This window comes from Electrophorus electricus, chromosome 9 (genome assembly GCF_013358815.1).
Source record: "Electrophorus electricus isolate fEleEle1 chromosome 9, fEleEle1.pri, whole genome shotgun sequence".
Taxonomy (NCBI): Eukaryota; Metazoa; Chordata; class Actinopteri; order Gymnotiformes; family Gymnotidae; genus Electrophorus; species Electrophorus electricus.
The window spans coordinates 3,250,001-3,265,000 of record NC_049543.1 but is presented as its reverse complement, the minus strand read 5'-3'; the positions used below and the strand labels follow the sequence as shown (position 1 = coordinate 3,265,000).

The 15,000-nt window shown below is 49.9% G+C and overlaps 1 protein-coding gene across 5 annotated transcripts in view; it reads left to right on the top strand.

The window, feature by feature from the left end:
• The window catches only part of kiaa0825 (KIAA0825 ortholog), an 86,031-nt gene that overhangs the window by 45,089 nt on the left and 25,942 nt on the right, over nt 1–15,000 (top strand). The gene's annotated exons all lie outside the window — the stretch shown is intronic.

The window sequence follows — 15,000 nt, the reverse complement described above, 5'->3', positions numbered from 1 at the left end:
GGGACTGTTATAGTCAGCGCTTTGACCGTGGGGTCAAGAGTTGAGCGTGAACATTACAAACACATCAGTGCCATCACGCTGCGTTGTGTTGTTTGTTTGCTGTGACTGATATGATTGGTTAAAATGTGAGTCTTTCAGACTCAGTTCAGCGTATAACAGGGGCAGAGTTGCCCTTCTATAATTGGATATGGGCTACTGACTTTAATACATGCATGAAACGCACAGCCAGAGAATCTGCTCTGCTCCGTATTCGTCCGGAGACATTTTCCTCAAACTCGGTGCAATAATACCTCAACATTTTCCTTCCACACCTAGCAAGGCACGGATGGATATTAAACACAGGGAAACCTCCTAGCCACTCATTACTGTGCTCTCTTGAAAACCACCTTTGTACGCTCTACATGTTTGGTTTGCTTGTGTCTTCTGCTCACAGAGTGATAAATGTTTGTTAAGGGAGTTTTTTTTTAACTTCCATTTCTTGAAGTTGGCTTTTGTAACAGTGCCATATGCAGGACTTGAACCTCCCACCATGCCGCAGTAGGTCAGAGGTCCGCCCAAGCCTTATGGATCATAGCTCGGCAGGCTGGGGCGCGCCCCGCCCAAAAGCGCGAGGTGTCCTTCCCGGGATGGCGAGAGGGTCCCCCTGGGCGTGGAAGGGTAGGGGCAGCAGTGTGGCCCTCTGGCCCCCGGGCAGATGGTCGGCTTGCCCCCTGAAGTCCGGGCTGCCCAGGCCTTTCGTTGGCATGCAGGGCCCGGCGCCGAGTGGCGCAAGCCCAGAAGGACACAGGAGGGGAATTAAGGTTGCTCAGGAGAGTTTGTGTGTGTGTGTGTGTGTGTGTGTAAGCAAGAGCGCAAAAGAGAGACTGCATCCAAATAATAAAATCAGCTTGTTTATACAGTGGTAGACTGAGCTATAAGCTCTATGGAATCTATACATTTACACTTATTTCATCAGATTCTTTTGGCGTAACACCTTCTGGAGGCTAAAGCACTTCACATGTGACTCTGACACAGCGCTGTCCCCAATTTAGGCCACAGCTTCCTCTATATATAGCTGGTGGGAGCCTGTGGAAATGCTTGGGTGGGAACACAGACCTTTCTCTCCTGTCCTGAATGATTTCTCCTGTATAAAATACGTGGCTAAGATGAAGAATGTGCTCGGTGCGACACTCGACTGTACAGCAGTCTCTCTGCCGCGTTCCTGGGCATTGCCTCGATGTGACAGCTTGCTATGTTCGCCCAAGTTGTTTTTGACAGAACACAATGAACGGTTGAAAGTAGAGGCATTAAAGCCACACATTGAATTCCTCTTCAGAGGTGGATTGAAGTCTCTGGAATTGATTCTGTTTTCCCTCTCTCTCTCTTTCTCTCTCTCTGTCTCTTTTTCTCTCTCCCTCCCTTTCAAACATCTTTGTTTTCTCCAAATCTCTGAACTGTCATGACCGTTCGAACGCGGGCTGCTAGGTTGGATTTGCTGAAACACCCAGTGATTGTGAGTGTGCCTTTGGAACCTATGACCAACTTAACTGCCAGCGAATCCCTCAGATCTGCTTACTCGATTATGAGGTGCCATCCTCCACCTCCACCCTTACACCCATCACTCTTCACCTCCGGTCATTGTCCTTCGCTCACGCCCTCCACTCCCCACCTCAGCCATCCTGCTCCACCTGTCAAGTTAGCTAGCGCTGGATGCACAGTTGGTGTGGCGCACCGCGACGCCGCTAAGAAAGGCCACCCGGAATGAAAGATGCTTCTTCACAGGTGCCCACCCTGCCCTTATGATCACCTCAGAGGAGCAGATCTAAATAGAGTGGGGATGGGGGCAGTTCTGGAGGGCTGGGGGTGGAAGGATATGGGGCGGCAGAACCGGGGGCACCACAGCTCGTTCGGAGCTTACCTGACACCGTTCTGGCCAATCAGTCACCTGCATGAAGCTGATTCGTCGGCTTGCCTAGGTGCTTGTCCGGAGACCTGCCTGCCTGCTTCCTCTTCCTCTCTCCCTCCGTTTTCTTGGAAGACCCACCGCTTGCTGGCGGTGTGCCCTCTCATACTCGCCCCCCCCCCCCCCCCCAACCCCACAAAGTTGGCGAGGGGTCAGAATGCCCACTGATTCCTTCCTGCTCTGCCAGCCTGCTCCACCTCACATGAGCCTCCCCAGCAGTGGGCAGCCACCTCCGCAACCAGGAAGCGGCAGAGAACAGGAACAAAAGTAAAGGCCTCCTTCCTCCAAGACTCTGTTACAGCCAAGCCCGGCACAGGCCAGCGGGACTTCCTACGTAAAGTCCTAAGATCAAGCTTTAGGAATTTTTTAGTAAGAGATTTAATATCCCTTTCTCGACCCTAGTTCCAATCAAGAGCTGCTCAGTGCAGACTCGGTTCAGGACAAAATCTGGGTCAAAGGTCAAAGGCGTAACACAAGGAGGTAACTTGGAAAATGGATCATTTTGAGACAGTTGTTTTGTGGAGTCATTTGGCTGTGGTGAGTTAGCATGCTATTGATGTGATCCACATGAATTATGATGATATACTGCAGTCATATGCGCTTTAAAATGTTCAGCCCATTTACCATGTGTGTGTACAGCTCTGAGATGTACTGTTACTCTGTCACATACACACACACACACACACACACCAAGTATTCAAAGGGAGCCACCCTCAGGGGACGACCACGTCACCTCAGAAGAAGAGAGAGACGTGTCTGTTTTAAGCCAACGCCCAATGAAACGGACCGACTTAGCGGCTGGTTATTTCCTCCCTCCTCTCGAGTTCTGCGTTTCAGTGGCGTTGGATATCAGTGACGGGACCGATCAAAGACCGCCGTCACAGATGAAGCCGTTAAAATGGCTGGCAGCAGAATCCTGTTGGCAAGAGGGGTTGGGATGGGGGTGGGGTTTTGGGGGGTTGAGGTGGGGTTGGGGTGGGGGGGGTGCTTTCATTCGCTCGTGAATTAATTCGCGACCGCGATGCAACCTCTGTAAACAGACGCGGCTGCAGGAACGACGTTAGCTGCCGTGTGATGAATTATGAATTCGGCGACGCGATTAGAAAAACAACTAAGTGGAGGCAGTAGGATCCCTGGCCTGCTTCCCTCGACCCGAACAGGCAGACTAATTAACACCTCCAGTACGGATATACGGTTGCTGCTCCGGCGCTTGCGTAACGCACTTACGTACCGCTCCACTTTGTTGCACTCTCAAACAAAGCTCACGAGCTGTATGTGGTCTGGTTCAGAATTCAGACGTTATTTACCCAGCTGACCGTGCATTTGGATATGCGATGCCAACGCTCTGCAGCGTTCGGTTACATATTGTCTTGCAGCTAATTTTCTGATAATTGCCAATTATCTGCTCTCATTTCACAAATTATGCAATAAATGTCATCAATCACTGTCCATTAATGCTGACGAGCAGGGTAACGCGGAATGTTTATATGTCTAATGAGCAAGCTCCTTTCCCGTGTTATTGACTAGTATTCGTCAGAATAGACACTATATCAAAGACCACATAAGGCAACAGTTTAAGGCGTAGCTGCACACGCATCTGTTTACCCATCTGATGCGTCATGCATAGGGAGAGAGCGAGAAGAGCACCCTCTCGCTGGGCGGATAATGAGGCCGAATGAAGCCATCTCCTTTTGTAGATGCTCTGGGAAAAAAGAGAGAGAAAGACAGGAGTGAGGCCTCTCTCCTCTCTTCCTCCACCCTCCCTCTTTCTCGCTTTCTGCTACGTGCCCTCTCCGTCTCACTCCTGGTCCCCCCAGATTTCATAGCTGTGTGTCTCTCTCTCCCCCTTCTGAATGTGTGGGAACTGGAAGGCATGCTCCATTTTACAGCCCCCCCCCCCCCCCACACACACACAAAAAAAAAACCCACAGAATGGATCGGCTTGTGTTTCTAAGGCTGTAGAAGTGTCCCATTGTTGTGATGTCACTGCATCTCAAGAAGGATGACCTCTGGACCCTATGGATTCATGGCTGTACCCCCTACCAGCCCCGCCACCCCGGGTTTCTGACAAGTACGGCTGCCTTTGTGAGCCCACTAGGGGGTATCAAAAGCCTTTTTGGGGCCAAATTCGGAGTAGTCGCGGGCTTAAGACGCACACGTTTTTCCGTGGCCGTCTGTGGCTTTGCGGCAGAGCCCCTCGGCTTGGGCTCACTCTCCTTCTCAGCTGTGTCTTCCTTTCACATTCCTGCAGCTAAGGACATCGTGAGCACCGCCAGATGTCGCAAATACATCACCGTACGGTGGAAGCCTGCAGGAAATAAATCAAGGCACGTATGCGGTGGGGGATGTGAACTGAGGCTTGGGCTCTGCGTGTGTGTGTGTGTGTGTGTGTGTGTGTGTGTGTGTGTGTGGATGATGGGGCAGCAGAGGTCGTAGGATTGTCCCTCAGATGTTTGATATTTTATGTATATGAGGAGGTGAGAGTATATGACAGAGGTCTCCCGCACAATCCGCCACCTCAGCAAACGAAAGGGGAAAAATGAACAAAAAAATGGCAGCGATAAAAAAAAAAAACAAAAAAAAAAACAAAACAAAAGAATGGCGTGCAGCACAGAGGGCCTGAGAAGGCGCGTGAGGCATCCGAGGGACTCGCCTGACCAAAAAGACAGCCAAGACTGAATAATTCTAAGCGCTGCTTGAAAATAAAGACACCAGTACGTGTTCTCCTTTTCAGCCTCGACCTGTGCCACACACGCACATACGTGTAGTCGCGCGCGCGCGCTCGCGCGCTCTCCTGCAGCAGTGAGGCTTTGTTTGCTGTTGAAGGAGAGCGAGGCAGACGCGTCCTCAGATCCTTGCCGAGCTGCGGATTCCCCGGAGTGGAGCTATCCCAACAACGCTCGTTCCTCCGGGGGGTTGGGGGTTGAGGGGGTCCCGAGGTGGAGGTGGCAGCCTTGGTGGGGGGGGGTTTGGGGAGTTTACAGCCCGCTCCGCGTTTGTAGTGCCACTACACGGAGCGCAGCGGCACTCGGAGCTAAAAGCCCCCAGATCTAAGCGAGCGGCTCCAGTGGAAAGGGGGAAGGAAACATGGCGCCTACAGGGGGGCTAAAACGAGCACGCGGTGCAGGCGCGAGAGCAGCACCCTCTAAATGCCTTATTTATACCGCCGCTCTGTAGCGATGACAACAAGCAAACAAAGCAAAGCGTAACGTTAGCGTCAGCATAACGCTCCCTCTTATTGCACTCCTGTTTCCAAAACCCCCTCTTTCTGTTTTTTTTTAGTCAGTTCTTTCATGGTGGTTTGTTGTTGTTGTTGTTGTTTTTGTTTTATTGACGTGTGGTCATCATCAACGCGGTAGCACAGAAAGCGTCTCCACCGACGTGACGTCTGTTTCTCCACCTCCGCTGTTCTGTTTCTGCTGGACGGAGCGGAAGGCCGCCGGACCGGAGCGGAAGCGCGAGGTGTTTCGCCGCGCCGCCTTCCACAGCCCCGTGCCCTGTGCGCGCCCACGCCGGGTCTCGAAACAGTTGTCAACGCCTTCATCGTTTCCCAACTAAAGCCCGGTCTCTTGCAAAGCCCCGCGGCATACGCGTGCGACGCATGGATCGGAAGCGTGCGTTAGCGTTGGAGTTGGCCTTGTCTGGGCTTGCAGGACGGGGGCCGGAGACGTGGTGGAGGGTTGGGGCTACCGCAGAGAGCCTGGCGCGCGGCGGAGAGCAGCTCGATGACGCGGGACGCAGGGCCTAAGGTCCCGCGGCTCATCTCGCAGTGCTCCGGTGCAGTGTTTCCTTCCCTTTTCATAAACGCCGGGGGGGTTTTTTTTACGCCCTTTTGTATTTATGTTGTTCGGGAATGCGTGGGTGAGTGTGAAGAGGAAAATAAAATCTGAATCTCGCCAAATGTGGGTGAAGGGTGTAAAACTCGGCCTTACGCAGAGTGTCTGTTATGACAAAACCATCTTTGGCAAGCGGTCCTTACCAGGGCTCCCTCTTCTCGCGTCTCATTACTTGTTTGCATAGTCTATGCTGAGGGCCCTTGACGGGTCACACAAGATGTCTGCTGAAAGGGAACACTGCGCAGAGATCCTAGAACAGGATCATTGCTTGTTGATTGTGCCGTTGCAAAGATACTGGTTTTTTAAATACAGATACAGATACATTTAGTCAGTGCTTTCACTGCGTGTAAAGCATTACACCTCAGATATGCAATACTGTCATTAACGCCGCGCAGACTGTTTATGCCAGTGTCGTCGTCTCCCCACCCCTATGGATTTGGCGCGAGCTGCTTTGAGGAAGAAAATACCTTTTGCAAAGGTTTCTCCGGAATTCAAGGTAATTAAATGTTGGATTAACCTTCGAGGCTGTATTTATGCATTTAAACCTTGGACAGAAAAGGTTATTTTTCACGTTCTCCTTAATAGGACCTTAAGAAATGTGCAAAATACTCAACTAGACCGGGGTAAATGAGTTTCCATTGCATTACCGCATATGTCTGATTTCTTTTAAATGTAATTTTTGTATTTGAGAAAAAAATCCCATTAGAGAAGCAACTATATCACCTCCTATGGGAATATGTGACATTTGATATGAAATTATGAAATCTATAATATGTAATCCTCTCCTGTGGACTTCTGATGTTCTGAGGAATGTACAGGTTTTCCTGGGTTATTATTTTATAATAATGCTCTTGCATTATTGAGTGTGCCATATTGATTTTGGAACGAAAACCATTTATTCTAGAGGTAAATGTTATTATTTTAATATTGGGGCCCTGCTAATTTGATTTATTTTGTACGTTTCATTCCTTGTGCTTGAGGTTTTTTTTTCGCTCTGTCATGAACTTCGCATCAACATGGAAAAGTGAGATTTCCCAGCATGCCACGGCGTGTTCTGTAGTGCTTAACACAGACTGGCAATGGACAACAGGCAGTACCTGGACAATTAGCTGTGATTTCATTTAGGACTGGGAGACCCTGCCTGAAAGGCGTTGTAGTTGGCAGCTGTTCCTGAAGCGATAACGCTCATGGCATTGGAGTACCTGCTGGAGAAATTAAAGTTTGTGAGCAGAGTGACTGCACGCCCCAGATAGGTGCACTGCAGGTAGTGTGAAGCTGCACTTATATGCAGTATGTAATATGTGTATTTCTTTTACTCGACTGCTTGCATGCACGCGCACACACACACGCACACACACACACCTCACTTCAACTCTTTTGTACTGAACCCTCTTCTGACCCAGTGTTTCTCCTGCAGGCTGTGGGTCCAGCTGCTTGCTCGGTGCTAATTATGTGTGTGTGTGTGCGTGTGTGTGTGTGTGTGTGTGTGTGTGTGTGTGTGTGTGTGTGTGTGCGCGTGTGCGTTTGTGTGTGCGTTTGTGTGCGTGTGTGTGTGCGTGCGTGCGTGCATGTGTGCGTGCGTGCGTGCGTGTGTGTGTGTGTGTGTGTGTGTGTGTGCTCTTCTTCCAGCCCCACATGCACCACTGGCCTCTAGGTTCCCTTTCTCCAGCACAACTGCAGCCTCACCCAGGTGCTAGCAATGAAACTTTAATACGTTATTTAAATATGGAGGGAATTAGCCTTTGAGATGCATGGAGCTGGCCAGCTGCGCAGGGTGCACTGGTCAGGCGGCTGCCGGGGGAGGCCAAGGGCCGACTCGGCTGCCGTGTATGCGAGGTGAGGGGGCGGGGGCAATCGGCTAATCCCCGGGAAAAATAATGTGGAGCGGTGTGGATTCCGCGCGGCAGAGTTGCCAGCCTAATGAGAGCTAGCTCGGGGAGCGGCTGGCTAGCGACCGTGCCACCCTGTCTGGGCGCCTGGTCGTGATTATTGATGCTTTTCGTTCTTGCGGAGGTCGTGAATTATTAATCTGTTCAGTGAATCAGCTGCATTGTGATGTGTCTTGTTTTGTTTTGTTTTTTATTTATTGTTTGTTTTTGTTTATTATACAGAATATTCGATCAGTTGTTAATTGGTCAGACTCCTCGTTACGACAGGGTTAACAGTGGGTTACCCTGGGAGCAGATTTTGGCCATTTTCCTACCATTCTGTTTGAACTTCACAGAAGTTAAAAGGGCTTCATTAAATGTTTGATCTATATATTTCACATATCCTGTCAGCATTAATTACTGCGTAATAAAGTTTGCCCTTTATAGGGACTTTTCCATGCTGATTAACTCCCAGGCCTCTGTAGTGGAAAGAGTTTTTTGTGCTTGTGACAATTAGTATCTATTAGAAAACATTCTTTCCTTGTCAGTGGCATTAAATGAATAAATGGATGTTTTTCTTCTGAAGTTAATTATTTTTCTTTTAACCTGTTTCCTTTTTCAGCAAAATATTCTTTTCTTCAGCTTTTTGATTTCATTTTCAAGAGAGTTCAGTAAATGACAATTGTGAGCATCCACAATCCAATACGTACAAAACAGCGAAACTAGGCTTTCTGCTAAACAAGTGTTATTAGACACTCTTCTCAGATACTCGGGTCTACTGGCTCAGGTAACTGGGCGTTGTTATGAGTGCTCTGTTCCTGAACCCCGCACAGTCGTGTGCTAGCTGACGTACCCTACTTGAGACTTCTCTTTAGGCCTCCAGGGTCATTTTCTGAGGAAGGCTTTGATCCTGGGGATGGACAGATCACACGGTCGGTGCGAACACACTATAAAAGGGAATGTTTTAAACGTGAGCGTGATGACGGCTGAACAGCTGAACCCTGGCACTGGAGAGGACAAAGGACCAGTGTGGGTGCCGCAAAGTGACCGACGTCGGGCAAGACGCTGCACCATGGTTCCTGTAGGGCTGATAGCAGCTGCTCCGCTGTGCTGCCTGAATTAGCTCACAGATTCCTTTTCCTGTTAGCCAGCCTTTTGCTTCTCCTCTCTCTCTCTCTCTCTCTCTCTCTCTCTCTCTCTCTGTCTCTCTCTCTCTCTCTCCCCCCTCTCCCTTCTTTGTAATCAGGGAATTGATCTGGAGGTTTTTTAGAGAGGGGAATCTCCCTTTTACAAACAGAAATATGTTTCAAGAGGATCCTTGGCCTGTCTAGTCTGTTTCCATGGCAACTGCCTTATTTGTCTGTGCGATTGGTAGTTAGCTGCCGATGTGTGAGAGGGAGAGGGAGAGAAGGGGAGAGAGGGAGAGAGAGAGGGAGAGAAAAAGAGAAATGGATCACCTCAAAGATGCATCCGATCAGCTCAATTAATGAAGCAGCTTGAAGCGCCACTGGCAGAGGAGGTTAAAGAGGAGGGGCAGTTATTCACGGAGGACCAGAAAGCGTAGACCGCCCCCCCCCCCCCCCCAGGAAAAGCAGACGACACTCCAGTACAACGGCTAACTGCTCGAGGAAGGGACTCCTCATTTCAGTTCTTGAGCTCTGGCAGTAATAAGGGGCGCGCATATGCATGTGTCCTTCTGAGCAGGGGTTGTGTGTGTGTGTGTGTGTGTGTGTGTGTGTGTGTGTGTGTGTGTTTTTGTGTGTTTGTATTAGTGGTGTTGTGTGTGTGTGTGTGTGTGTGTGTGTGAGAGAGAGGCGGGGACTGGAATTTAACACACTGTCAGAGATGTTTGCGAGAGTGGCGTTGGCTACAGAGACCCTCCGGCACCTGATGGCTATGAAGCTGTCAGGAGAAGAATGCCGGCATTCACCCGGTGCCACTTATTCTGTGGCGCTTTACAAGAGCGCGCGGGAACAAAACAAGCAGCAAGACGGCGGAGGAAGCGTCATGTCCCACTCACCGTCTCTGACAGACACGCGGCAATTACAGCGATGAGGCAAAGCAGACACGCAGCAAAGCCAATTCATTGGTTATCCCCTGCTTGTACCCGCGCGTGTGTGTGTCTGCCAAGAATTTCTCACTGACTGTGTGCGCAAGCAGATTCTCCTTCAAGATGATGGATAATATTATGATATTAATGTGTCACAAAGCCTCCTTAACTTCACCTAAATAACTCCATCCATTACTCGGCACCTCCTAGCAAGCTCTGTGCCTCCTGCTCCTGTCCTCCTGAACGCCACTGTGTGTGTGTGTGTGTGTGTATGTGTGTGTGTGTGTGCGCGTGTGTGTGTGTGTGTGAGTGCGCGTGTGCGCCCTGTCTCCTTCCGCTCCATTACCGTCAGGGCCATGGGGGCGGGGCAGGCCCAGGGCTGTCCTGATCGCTGCCTGATGGACCCTCACGGCTAGGCCTCGGGCCTGGTAATGCGCTGTCAGGTACCGCTGATGGGAGCAATGAGAGAGCAATGAGCAGCAGGGCAGCGGTAATGTAGAGGTCCGGCCGGGTGCGATGAGGAGTGATGGCTTCTGGATTGGCTGCAACTCTCTCCCCTACTCCCAGGTTCCCTGCACTGCCCTCCAACTGCCAGTAAATTAATGTCGTATACAGGTAAAATCCAGGAGAGGGTCCTTGTCCCTGTGTGTGTGTGTGTGTGTGTGTGCGTGCGTGCGTGTGTGTGTGTGGTGGTTGGGTTGGGGGGGGGTTCTAATCTAAAATATTTTAACTTCATGCTGTGTTATATTAATCAATTCTAAATTAAATGTTTTAGTATTATTCTTTATTTATGTTAATTCACTTGGAGAGGGAGCTTGTTGTATTACACTTAGTGTATTTGTGACTAAGTCATTGTGTTGTATGTATTAGTCTGAGACATTGGTTTTGATGTAGTGCCATAGGTTTTGTTTTGACCTGTATGTGTTAACTGTTTACTGGTTCTTAGTGTGTGTGTGTGTGTGTGTGTGTGTGTGTGTGTGTGTGTGTGTGTGTGTGTGTGTGTGTGTGTGTGTGTGTGTGTGTGTGTGTGTGGCAGCGGGCAGGTGAGCCAGGCGTTGTGTAACTGCTCTGCTCTTTTGGTCAGGCTGGTGTGTGGGAACTCTAGCAGAGCCCATAGCGGCGCCCCTGTAGCGTGTGTGCGGTCTGGACTAGCAGCAGTGAAATTAAACGCCCGCTTGTTCAGGAAGAAAAGCAGCAGGCTTTGGGCCCAGCCACAGACTGCGAGCAGGTGTCTCCTGCAACACGGAGCGTGTGCGTGCGCGCGCGCTCATATACGTGCTGTGTGTACGAATGAGCGCAATACGTGTTAGCCCCGTTGACTTAAAATGTATCCCACCCAGTTCAACTCCCAGCCCAGCATTTCCTGTTTTCTGCACCATGTGTAAGAGAACACCTTTCGCCGTAAGTCTCTATCTGCACGCCACCTCTAAGGCCGACCCTGCTATGGTACCCTTCCATGATGGTACCCTTTGAAGTTGCCTTTGAAAGTCTCCTCCATGTGGTTGTTAGTGCAGTATGACCCTCACCCTCAGCATGCCCTCTCCTTCCAGTTTTTCAGTGCAGAATTCTGTGTCGTCCCCCCAGCTGAATTCTTCGATTTTCCAATGGAATTCAGCGTATTTTCCATGGAATTCAGCACATTTCTCATGGAATTCACCTTGCTGTCTGTCGTCTTTCCTCCGCACAGCCAGGCCGCCCGTCAGGCCGCAGGCAGGGCAGGAAGGCGTAACAGGGGCTCTCTGGCATCTTTCCTTCCTCCCGCCTGTCTCGGCCTAAACTACCTAAACTTTCTTAGCTTTTTAATCCTGTGCTGAACTCTCCCTCACCTCCCCTCTTCGCCTATAAAATGGACCAATTTATTTCTTGCTGGCGGAAAGTGCCTTTATTTAGAAAGCGTAACCCACATTGGGCTTTTTTTTCCCTCTGCGTTGTGCTTTTAAAGTGAACAGTCTGGTTAGCCTAGCCAGTGGAGTTTAGTACTACCATCAAGATATCATAGAAATAATATTAGTATCCTAATAGTAACCTGATCGTGAACAAGGAAGAACAATTGTTATGTAAGAAAATGTTGTTATGAACTATTGTTATGTAAGAAAATGTATGTTTTCTGTATGAGTGCTTTAATACCTCAGAAACACATATGATACCTTTAATCATCAGTGTCTTTTTGTCTGTTATTTAAATGATATGCTCATTGCTGAGTGATATGTTTCCTCCATTATCCGTTGGTTTCACTGAGTGGCATTAGTTCATCATAACGTGTAATGGCTTCTCCATGTCTAGTCCTTCTCAGATGAGCTTAAGATATGGATTGCTGATACACCACGGTGGAGCTTGGTCCGATGCTGGCTGCCGTTCCATGAGCGTTCTCCTCAACCGTGACGAGACATTTAACACCCCAGCACAGCTCACAGCTGTGTTATTTATATCCAGCTAAGGACAAAGAGATAGATGAATAATTACCAATGAGGGACATGGCCTAAAACGGACCATACAGGTGCAGTAGTGTTAGCGGTTAGCGTCAGCGCTGCTGGACTGTGTGGCGGGTCGAGCCAGGCTCTGATGGGCCCGAGCGTGTCCTGACTGAGGGGGCCGGAGATTCCAGTCAGATGGAGAATCGCTCAGGCTTCCTGAGCTGGCCAGGGTTTTTACAACGGAGACCTGGTGAATGTAGCTATTGCTGTCATAGCCAGTGAATCACCGGAGCTGTTTAGAATGGAAACTTAGCAAGATTAGTGCTCGACTAGTGATCGGAAGGTTGCCAGTTCAAGCCCCACCACCACCATGCTGCCACTGTTGGGCCCCTGCGCAAGGCCCTCAGCCCTCAAATGCCGAAGTTGTGTTCAGTCATAATTGCAAGTCGTTTTGGATTTAAAAAAAAAAGGCATCAGCTAAATGCCGTAAATGTATTCATTCAGTCATCTCTTGCCTTCTGAGTTTGGCTCTGTCCTGGGAGAGTTTTACATATACAGAGCTGGAAGTGAATCACATTGCACATTTCTTCATTTGTAAACGCAACCTAAACACACGCGGACACAGCCGTGTTTGGGACGTGTGAGTGGCTCCACATCAAGGAGTCTCCCTGTGTGACAGACCTGTTCTTGACATTCCTCTATCCCGCTGTCCTGATGCGCCTCGGTCTGTCCGTTCTTCTGGTGCCCACTGCCGCTCTTTCAGGGACGGGCGGCGATGGTCTTGTTACCCTGCTCCTGCCCTCGTCCTGCCCCTGGTAGGTCCGTCTGGCTGTCATGTCTGAGCCAGTCATGTTGGAGAGTGGGTGAACTGAGCCCTCAGCCATGGTGGTGGGAGGGGAGATCACTGGAACTGAGTGCATTATGTACTCGAGGCACGAAGAACAGGGCCAACAGACACACCCCAGACCTGCTAAATCCAAGAACATGGATCTGAACAGTGTGAATCATAAACGTTTGCTGATATCAGATGACCCTCAGAGTGCATGAATACCAACTCTGGTGTTCTATCAGTGAACCCCAGTTCTTCTAATGATCCTCCATGTTTTCCAGCTCAATATGCTTGGTGTCTGTGTGTGTGTGTGTGCGTGTGTGCGCGCGCGCCTGTGTGTGTGCGTGCGCGTGTGCACGTATGCGTGTGTGTGTGTGCGCGCGCGCGTGTGCGTGTGTGTGTGTGCGTGCACGCGTATGTGCGTGTGTGTGTGTGTGCGCGCGTGTGCGCGCGCGTGTGTGTGTGTGTGTGTGTGTGTGCGCGTGTGCGTGTGCGTGTGTGTGTCCATGTATATGTGTGTGTCCGTGTGTGTGTGTGTGTGTGTGTGTGTGTGTATGTGTGTGTGTGCGCGTGTGTGTATAGATATCTTGACTCTCCTCAGTCATGCCCTTAGCTCTGTGCGGCCTTGTGATTGCTTCAAAAGAGACATCACTGCTGCTTTTGTTATTCCCTTCTCTCTCCCTCCCTCCTTCTCTCTCTCTCTCCCTCCTTCTCCCTCCCTCCCTCCTTCTTCCCCCCCCCCTCTCTCTCAGGCGTGAAGTGATTCATTGGGGAAGCCAATGCTTTTAATCAGACCATTAAAAATGGATGCCAAGCTGGTGTAAGAGATCTCATTTGGTGGTGCGCGCGCGTCCCTGTGCACAGACGCGTGTATGTGTGCAGCCTTGTTGTTGAAGGCTGTGTGGTCCATGTCAGGCTGCTTCTCTTACTCCGTGCAGAGTTTTTGAGCACAGCTTTGAGCTGTGCCGCGCCTTTGCTGTCAGAGGATCGTAAAATCACACAGTTGCCATTTTCTGTACTCTTCAGTGTTTCCGGCCCATTTCAGCTTCAGGGCCGTTCCTGCGGAGACGTGACCCATAAGCCCTGGCATTACAGCCTTCTGGACTGAACTCTGGCTGACCTGGCACCCAGCGTCAGAGCTCCCTGCAGCCTGGCATACGTGTGCCACGCTGGCAAATGCCAGCCCATGTGCTTCTGTTTTACTGACATTCTGCCACTTGGAGTCATGGGGATAGGTGAGATAATCAGAGCGGTCCTGTGTGTGTGTGTGTGTGTGTGTGTGTGTGTGTGTGCGTTTCTTTTTAAGTCAACCTCATCAACCTCATACAGGATAAGATGATTGTGCCAAGTTTACTGAGAGGATGTGAACTGGTACATCTTTCCCACAGAGATACAATATAAAATCCCACATGCTGTTTCCTAACACACACACACACACACACACACACACACACATCCCTCTCTGTGGCATTCAGTGCTGAGAAGGCACTTTCCAAAACCCCAGCAGTAACAGCAGTATCTATCTATCTATACCTCTATGTATCTGCGTCTCTCTCTATCTGCATCTGGCCTGGTATGACAGTTTTATGTCGTGTGTAACAGCACATGCGCACATAAGACCCATCCATACTGCGTATTAGTCCATTAATTCACACAACCAAGTCCCTGTTTGTCTGCCTGCCTGCCTGCCTGCCTGCCTATCTGTCTGTCTGTCCACCTCCCTACCTACCAGTTATTTATACCAGTTGCTGAATTGTATATTTCATTTTACATTCCCAGAACTGGGTTGATGCTGAGCTTCATTGCAGCTCAGCTAAGGTAGAGGTTTAGTTCTCTGGCCAAGGGACCAAGACAGGTGAATATTTTTGAGCCCAGGGTTGGATTGGCAGGCCTCACAAAGATTGTTTGAAATTGGCACTGGGAAGGTAGATCCTGCTGGGGTTTATCGCTGTGCTTTTAATGAGAAGAGACTCCCAGATCCTATATGGAGGAAGGTTTCTATATGCACCGCAAGGTCATGATATATAGGTAGGTGTGTGTGTGTGTGTGTGTGTGTGTATG